The sequence below is a fragment of the Trachypithecus francoisi genome, unplaced genomic scaffold, assembly GCF_009764315.1.
Source record: "Trachypithecus francoisi isolate TF-2019V2 unplaced genomic scaffold, Tfra_2.0 Lachesis_group15, whole genome shotgun sequence".
In the NCBI taxonomy this organism is placed as follows: domain Eukaryota; kingdom Metazoa; phylum Chordata; class Mammalia; order Primates; family Cercopithecidae; genus Trachypithecus; species Trachypithecus francoisi.
The window spans coordinates 73385870-73394915 of NW_022681460.1; positions in this window are offsets into that span (position 1 = coordinate 73385870).

The following is a 9046-nucleotide window of genomic DNA, read 5'->3' on the forward strand; positions in this document are numbered from 1 at the left end:
GACTGATTAATGTCACATTAGCATGTAACATCAGCTAGGATATGAACTTTGGACAAGTGGTTTATAAATAAAAAGCTATGAAGTATTATCAAATAACTATCTGCTACAGGATTGCATTCAGCTTTAAAAAAATTCCAAGTTTGGATGTAAAACCCCTACGTGTAAGTTAATACTAATCTTTTGGGTGTTAAACTGGTTTTGCCCTTTTACTTGTTTTTTTCTTACACTGCACTACCAGGGCTTAATGGAAGGAAAATAAATATAAACTGGAATCCCTCCTGCCTTCCAGTAAATGTTGTCACACTGAAGTTGCATCAGTCTGTGGGCAACATTTTCATTTCAGCCAAGCAGATGCAGGGTCGGATTATGAAAAGGCAACACAGGTATTTCCTGTGGCTCCATTTAAAACAGGTGTCCTCTCCAAATAGTCTCTGAGTCAGAGGATGTGAAGGGAGGGCTGGTGGGGAGAAGCATAGTGCTAGAGGTAAGGAGAAAGTAGCAAGCCATGGATGTTTTCCTGCATGTTTCCAATCAAGCTCTAGATTTTTTAAATTAGCATTATAATTATGCTAATAGAACTGGTGTCAGAAGAAGATTCTACTAGCATTAAAACGATGTATTATTGATGATTTTTGGTCATATCTTAATGTAAAAGTTGGGTTTACTTTTTTAATTGCGCATCCTTGGTACATGGTTATAAAACTGCCAAATATAAAAATAAATAAAAAAGAGTAGATCTATTGAAGATCTATCTACCTTAACAGTGTGTCCAGAGTTGGTTCCTGCCAGTGAGTCCGTGGTCTCACTGACTTCAAGAATGAAGCCACAGACCTTCGTGGTGAGTGTTACAGCTCTTAAAGATGGCAAGGACCCAAAGAGTGAGTGGTAGCAAGGTTTATTTTGAAGAGCAAAAGGACAAAGCTTCCACAGCATGGAAGGGGACCCGAGTGGGTTGCCCCGGCTGGCTGGGGTGGCCAGCTTTCATTCCTTTATGTCCCCTTCCGTGTTCCATTTCTGCCCTGTCAGAGTGCCCTTTTTTCAGTCCTCCCCACAATTGGCTACTTTTAAAATCCTGCTGATTGGTGCGTTTTACAGAGCACTGATTAGTGCGTTTTACAGAGCACTGATTGGTGCATTTTACAGAGCACTGATTGGTGCATTTTACAATCCTCTTGTAAGACAGGCAAGTTCCCCAAGTCCCCACTGGACTCAGGAAGTCCAGTGGCCTCACCTCTCAATAAAGCCTTAATAAAGTTTTATAAGTTATTGTGATTTTGCAAATTTTGATATACCCTTCCTGCTTTACATGTTAGAAAATTATTAATACTCCTCAACCCCATTGTTATAAAAGGAAATAATATTTTCATAAAGCCATTTTTAATGGTCAGGTTTTGTGTGTGTGTGTGTGTGTGTGTGAGTCTAGCTCTGTCACCCAGGCTGGAGTGCAGTGGTGTGATCTCAGCTCACTGCAACCTCCACCTCCTGGGTTCAATTATTCTCCTGCCTCGGCCTCCCAAGTGGCTGAGACCACAGGTGCATGCCACCACACCCGGCTAATTTTTTTGTATTTTTAGTAGAGATGGGGTTTCATCATGTTGGCCAGGCTGGTCTCGAACTCTTGACTTCAAATGATCCGTCTGCCTCAGCCTCCCAAAGTGCTGGGATTACAGGTGTGGGTGACCACGCCCGGCCAGTTTCTTTTTAAATAAATAACGGTAACGCTTAATTGAGTATTTAGAACCTATTCTGCTGGGTTTGCTTTTGTTGTTTCATGATTTGCCAACCATAATGAGATAGTTTTGTGCTTTAAAAAATGAAGCGTTTGTATAAAACTTGACTCAAATACTATTTTATGAGAATGTCAATTCACAATTTTTGGAACCTCTTGATAACTATCAACATGTCCAGATTTGCTTTCTCTGCTTTTCAGACCATGTCTAACAATCTTAGTCATGTTTTACAGATCTTTTGTGGAAAATATTAATCTACACACAGATTGTGTTTTTACAGCATAAACAGTACAATGGGTATTATTGCTTTTAAAACTTCATTAGGTAAGTTACTACTTTTTATGAATTATAATACATCATTCACTTCTGAGTATTCTTATGATGATTCCATATTTGATTTAGATGATACTGTTTTCTATGTATAGAAGAAATATTTGCATGTCTTTTTTATCTTTTTCATTCTACTACACAGTGAGACTGGAGGAGAAAAGCCTTATCCAGTTGAATTTCATGAACAGTAGTAAACATAAGAAACACCGAGGGAAGATTTCAAGAACACGTTTTAGCTTCAAGCTATATTAATATTCTTTGTTGTAATATTTCTTAGACTATATATGAGGCTGAAGATACCCTTTCTTAAGTACTTCTAATAACTGAGACAGACTGTTCATTCCTTTTTTTTCTTTTGGAGGGGGAGTGTATTAGTCCATTCTCATACTGCTATGAAGAAATACCTGTGACTAGGTAATTCATAGAGACAAAGAGTCTTAATGGACTCACAGTTCCACATGGCTGGGGAGGCTTCACCCTCATGGCAGAACGTAAAGGAAGAGCAAAGTCACATCTTACATGGTGACAGGCAAAAGAGTGTGTTCAGGGGAGCTGCCCTTTATAAAACCATCAGATCTCGTGAGACTTATTCACTATCACAAGAACAGTACAGGAAAACCTGCCCCTAGGATTCAATTACTTCCCAGCAGGTCCCTCCCACAATGCATGGGGATTATGGGAGCTACAATTCAAGATGAAATTTGGGTGGAGACACAGCAAACCATATCAGGGAAGATGTCTGTCTGACATACTGATGATAATACCTGTTAATTTGGGAAATGACTGGGACTCTTATGTTACCCTTAGATTGTATTCCAAGAAGCCAACTTTATGTAACTATTGGTCCTTGCTTAAAAGTTCAGGAGGAATAATTGTGTTTAGACATATCCTTACAGTATTCGATATTTACACATTTCCTTTGGTTCCGCATTTACACGAGATAAGCATTTTCTAACAATATCAATATATTTGGAACAAATTTTTTCTCCCCATTTATCTGTACTTCAAGGGTGAAAGTTAGGACATGTCCCTCTCAGAGGCCTAGGCATGGAAAAAAATCTTCAGTATTACAGAAAAGATACCTTTGAATTATTTTTATTCATTATCAATATAGCATATTTATGATACCAAAATGGAAAAGCATTTTTTAAAAAAAAAAATTTCCCCCACTCTTTCTACCCAGAGAAAACATGGAACATTTTAGCATATTCCTGCAAGTCTTTTACAATATAGATTTAGCTGGTTGTGACGTACTGTATAACAACTTGCATCACAGAGATTTCTTCTGCCTCAAGTTTAACAGCAATTTTCTATTTAAAACGTTGTAAAAATCATGTTTAATGATTGCATAGCACAACATCATATGGACACATCATATTTTGCCTAAACTTTTTTTCTTTTTGGATATTTATGTTCTTTTAAAGTTTTCACCAGTATAAATACACAGGAATGTCTATATTTTGAACTGAGAAAACTACTTTTTTAGGATTATATGGAACTCAAAACCAATTAAGAAACTACACTTCTAGAACCTACTGTGTGTTGTTCATGTGTGTTTATATGAACTGAGGTGACAAGGAGAGTTCTTTTACCCTGGAGGGCAGTTGGGAAAGATTAAGTGAAATAAGTAGGTAAAAATTACTCTTTTTTTCCCTTACAATTAATTGATGCTCATTGCGGCTTTTTCAAATTGCCATAGACACAAAATGCAGTACCAATGCATTTAATTAGTCAGGTGTTTTTGTATTTGTTTTGGGGTTTTTGTTTGTTTGTTTGTTTTGGTTTTGGTTTGTTTGTTTTGTTTTTGCTATTAACCAGTAAAAGTTGCTCTTTACAGGCCAAATGAGCAACAGCTACTAGTGGTTGTGTTGATGCCACAAGTTTTCACTGATTTTAAAATGGACTCTATTTGCTACAGAGAACTCTATGATATAGATTTCTAAACACAGAGGATTCTATGGAGGGTCACTGAAAAGTGTTAGAAAAAATAGTGTCTAGAGGAATCGTGAGTCATTGCATGATCTCATACAGATGTGAAACATCTCCGTCACACTCTAGTACTAGAAGTGCATTTGCCAGTGCTCCCCATCAGGCTTGGAATACTCTCTCTTCGTGTGCATGTATCCAAACCCAGCACATCCAGCAAGACTCAATTAAGTTCACTTCATCTGACAGTCCCTCTTTGGGACATATGATGTAGCCATCCTGCTCTGAATGGTCCACCTGGATGGCTTACTGGTGAGGCAAATCCTACATGCATTCATTATACTCATTATTTCCTCCTCAAAAATTGACCCACTGAAGTTAGAAAACTCAGGACAGAGCCAGATGGCCTGGGAGTGCCAGTCTCTTAATGGTGCTAAAATATCCCTGGAAGCTAGCAAGTTGAAGGTAATATACTTACCTGAATTCTTCTCAGGGAGACTACTGTATGATGTTAAAAGAAATGTTATCACAAGCTACTTGGTTGGATGGATGGTGGTGACTGTGAGACTTTCTAAAGCTTTCTAGAGTGACAGTAAATGGTTGTCAAATCTCCACCCTCAATGGGTGTACACTGCAGATGTAATTAGTCAAGATGACATAATGCTAGAGTAGGATGGGCCCCTTATGCAATATGACTGGTGTCCTTATTAGAAGACAGAGACACACAGGGAAAATGCAATGCAAAGGCAGAGACAGAGATTGGAATTGAGAGGTGACAATGTGCTAGCAGCCCTCACTCTCAGCGTCTCCTCCGCCTCCGGCCTCAGCTTCCACCCTGGCTGCACTTGAGGAGCCCTTCAGCCCGCCAGGGCACCGTGGGAGCCCCTCTCTGAGCTGACTGAGGCCAAAGCCGCCTCTCTCTGCTTGCGGGCAGGTGTAGAGGAAGAGATGCAGACTGGAACCGGAGCTGCGCGGGCCGCTCGCGGGATCTGGTGGGCGCAGGCGTGGGCTCCGCGGGCCCGCACACGGAGCGGCCGGCTGGCGCCGCCGGCCCAGGGCAGTGAGGGGCTTAGCACCAGGGCCAGCAGCTGTGGAGGTTGCCCCAAGTCCCCCAGCAGTGCCAGCCCGCAGGCGCCGCACTCAAATTCTCGCGGGTCTTAGCTGCCTCCACGCAGGGCAGGGCTCCGGACCCGCAGCCCGCCATGTCTGAGCTGCCCGCCTATGGTGGGCTGCCGCTAGGCCTGAGCCTCTCTGACGGGCGCCACCCCCGCTCCATGGCGCCTGGTCCTATCCACAGCCCAAGGGCTGAGGAGTGCAGGCGCGGCTCCGGACTGGCGGGCAGCTCTGCCAGCAGCCCGGGTGCCTGCAAGATCCACTGGGTGAAGCCAGCTGGGGTCCTGAACTGGATGGGGACTTGGAGAACTTTTATATCTAGCCAGAGGATTGTATGTGCACCAATCAGCACTCTGTGTCTAGCTCAGGGTTTGTAAATACACCAGTCAGCACTCTGTGTCTAGTTCAGGGTTTGTGAATACACCAATTGGTACTCTATATCTAGCTAACCTAGTGGAGACTTGGAGGACTAGCACTCTGTGACTGTGTCTAGCTTAAGGATTGTAAACGCACCAATCGGTACTCTGTCAAAAACGGACCAATCAGCTCTCTGTAAAATGGACCAATCAGCAGGATGTGGGTGGGGTCAGATAAGGGAATAAACGCAGGCTGCCCGAGCCCGCTAGCAGCAACCCGTTGGGGTCTCCTTCCACGCTGTGGAAGCTTTGTTCTTTTGCTCTTTGCGATAAGTCTTGCTGCCGGTCACTCTTTGGGTCCACGGTGTGTTTATGTGTGTTTATGAGCTGTAACACTAACCCTGAATGTCTGCAGCTTCACTCCTGAAGCCAGCGAGACCACGAACCCACCGGGAAGAACGAACAACTCCAGACGCACTGCCTTTAAAAGCCCTAACGCCACGAAGATCTGCAGCTTCACTTCTGACAGCTGAGACCAAGAACCCACCAGAAGGAAGAAGCTCCAGACACATCTGAATGTGTGAAGGAACAAACTCTGGGCACACCATCTTTAAGAACTGTAACACCCACGGTGTTACACTCGCAGCTTCATTCTTGAAATCAGTGAGACCAAGAATCCACCAATTCTGGACACAGAATGATGAGGAGCCCAGGAATCCCAAGGACTGCTGCTGTCATTTGAGTAATTGTACAGGTTTTGTTTTGCTGAGTGAAGTGTTTAGGAGTTGGAGCAGAGCTAAATTGCTCTGGGTAGTAGAGAAGAGGTGGACACCACTACCAGAGGACCTTCCTTCTCCAATCCGTCTAGATCCTTCTAGAATAGAAGCCTTCAGCCTCTGTTCTAAATAAGTGCTGAATATTTAAAGGATATAATAATCAAATTCGTTAAAGATCAGGCATGTATCGTAATTAGGTAAATCTAGATGTAAGGTAATAGGGCATGATTGAGTCTCTGAAAAACTGGAGCAAATGCCATTTGCTCTTTAGTAAAGACATTTCCATTCAAATATTTCAAAATTTTGTCAGCCAAAAATAGAAATTAAAAAATGCCCACCTTTGTACTAGAGTCAGCCTATGGGCTGCAGTTGGGATTTCTGGATTATTTGTTTGAAAGAGTGCCCTGTGAATGTCTTACCCACAATGTCTGCAGGACCCTGGAAGGCCCACTTTGGAATCCTACTCAAGCCCTCCTCCTCATCTGTAAGAGTTAAGGCTACTTTGGCTGGAATTGACAAAGCAGGGTGGAGGAAAACATGAAGACGAGTCAAAAGGGGCATGTACACTGACCCTTAAGGAAGGTTTGCAGAAGATACTGTCACACAACACTTCCACCTTCACTTTTTTGACCGGCATTTATCCATGTGGCTACAGCTGGGAAAGCAGCCTCGTTTCTGGGTGGAAATGTGCCAGCTGGAAATCAGAATTCCATTAGCATGGAAATGAGTGGATTGAATTGTGTCCCCGAACAAGGTATGTTGAAGTTCTAGTCCCCAGTACCTCAGAATATGGTGTTATTTGGAAACAGGGATATTGCAGATATAATTAGTCAAGCTGACATCATACTGAATTAAGGTGAATCCCTTATCTAATATGACTGGTGTCCTTATAAAAAAAAAAAAAAAAAAAGAAAAAGCCAGGTGTGATAGTTCACACCTGCAATCCCAGCACTTTGTGGGGCTGAGATGGGTGGGAATTGCCTGATCTCAGGAGTTGGAGACCAGCCCGGGCAACATGACAAAACCCCATCTCTGCAAAAAATACCAAAATTAACCGAGTGTGGTGGCACCTGCCTGCAGTTCCAGCTACTTGGGACTGAAGCAGGAGTCCGGAGGATTGCTTCAGCCCAGAAGGTGGAAGCTGCAGTGAGTTGGTTTTGCACCACTGCACTCCAGACGGGGTGACAAAGTGAGACTCTGTCAAAAGAAGAAGAGAGAGAGAAAAAAAAGAAGAGGAAGAAGGAGGAGGAGGAGGAGAGAAGAGGAATAGAAAAGAAAAGAAAGAGAAAAAAGAAAAGAAGACAGAAACACATGGGAGAAACACTAAGGATTGCCAGCTGTCACTAGGAGCAATGAGAGAGGCGTGGAACAGATTCTCCCGCCCAGCCCCCACAAATAACTAACCCTGCTGACACTTTGATTTCAGAGGTATATCCTCCAGAACTGGGAGACAGTATGTTTCTGTCACTTCAGCCACCCGGTTTGTGGTACTTTGTTGTGGCAGCCCAAGCAGAGTAATGCAAGAGAGAAAGTAGATATTGGGAGACCACTAACAGTTGCTACCACGATTTCCCATCAATAGTATAATTCAAGTAATTTGTTCTCTGCAACGTTTCTCCAATTTGAAACTTCGTGTCTATTTTTCCTGCTGTTGCCTTATTGAGTAAGCTCTGTAAGTGGTCTTACTGCCTCCACTTTTGCATCTCCATGTCACCCTTATCACTACCACTAGGATTATATTCCTGAAAATATAGATTACTTCTCTCCTCAAAAATTGTCAGTGATTTCCCATGACCTGCAGGAAATCTCACTCTCTTAGAATGGCATTCAACATCTTCTGTGATTTGGCTGACCTTAACCCCATTTTTCAACTTCTGTAACTGCATCTTTCTAAATAATTATGCATTCCGTTATTATAGGAATACATATTTTCTCCCAAAACTCAGCATTTACTTTTACTCTTCCACACCCCTCAAGCACTAATGATTCATATTACCTTCTCCATCTGCTGAAATTCTACTCATCTTCCAAGGGCCAGCTCTGGTTGAAATTCTATAATAATGCCTATATTTGCATAGTACTCTGCCATCTAGAAAGCACTTTCACGTTATACTAAATGCAATCGTGGCATCTTCTCAAGATGGCTATGGCAACTCAACCCTTGAGTATTCCTGCACAATGACCATCCCCCATATAATAGGAATTGCCCTGGGATGCTTTTCACATCCAAGTAGCCAATCCATAGATGAGGCAGTTATCAGCGGGAATTCCCTCTCTTGTGTAAGATGGAAAGCTTATTTCTCAATAGTTGAGATATGTGAAGCAGCTACTTTAACTATCCTCTTTGTACTCAGACTCTGTCCATAGAAGGCAAGGCTTTGGGGAAATTGATAGCCTCTGCACAAAGCAGTATTACAGAAATGTGGAATGCAGGGATGATAGGATGGGTTGATACTTCTTACCATATTAAGTAACTTTTTCCCTTGAATTAAAGGCAGCTAAAATGCCTGCAGTCCATTTATTGGGCCCCTGTGTTAGTCATCCACAGAGCTAATTGAAAGTCAGTTTTAGAAACTAGCATAATAAACATCAAGCACAAAAGAGGAGTGCAACAAAATTAAACTAAGCACCATTATTTTGTTTTCAAGAGACATGGGATTCGCCATGAGAGATGTCAGCATCAAGCTGCCCTGCCAAGTGCCAAAAGCCAGTTTTAATTATCTGTGAAACTAGCCAACTGAGAGCCCAGAGAACTCCAGCTTTCCTCACCCGAGGGAAGACCTTAGCAGACCTGTCAGAACCAGAGCTTGTTCTG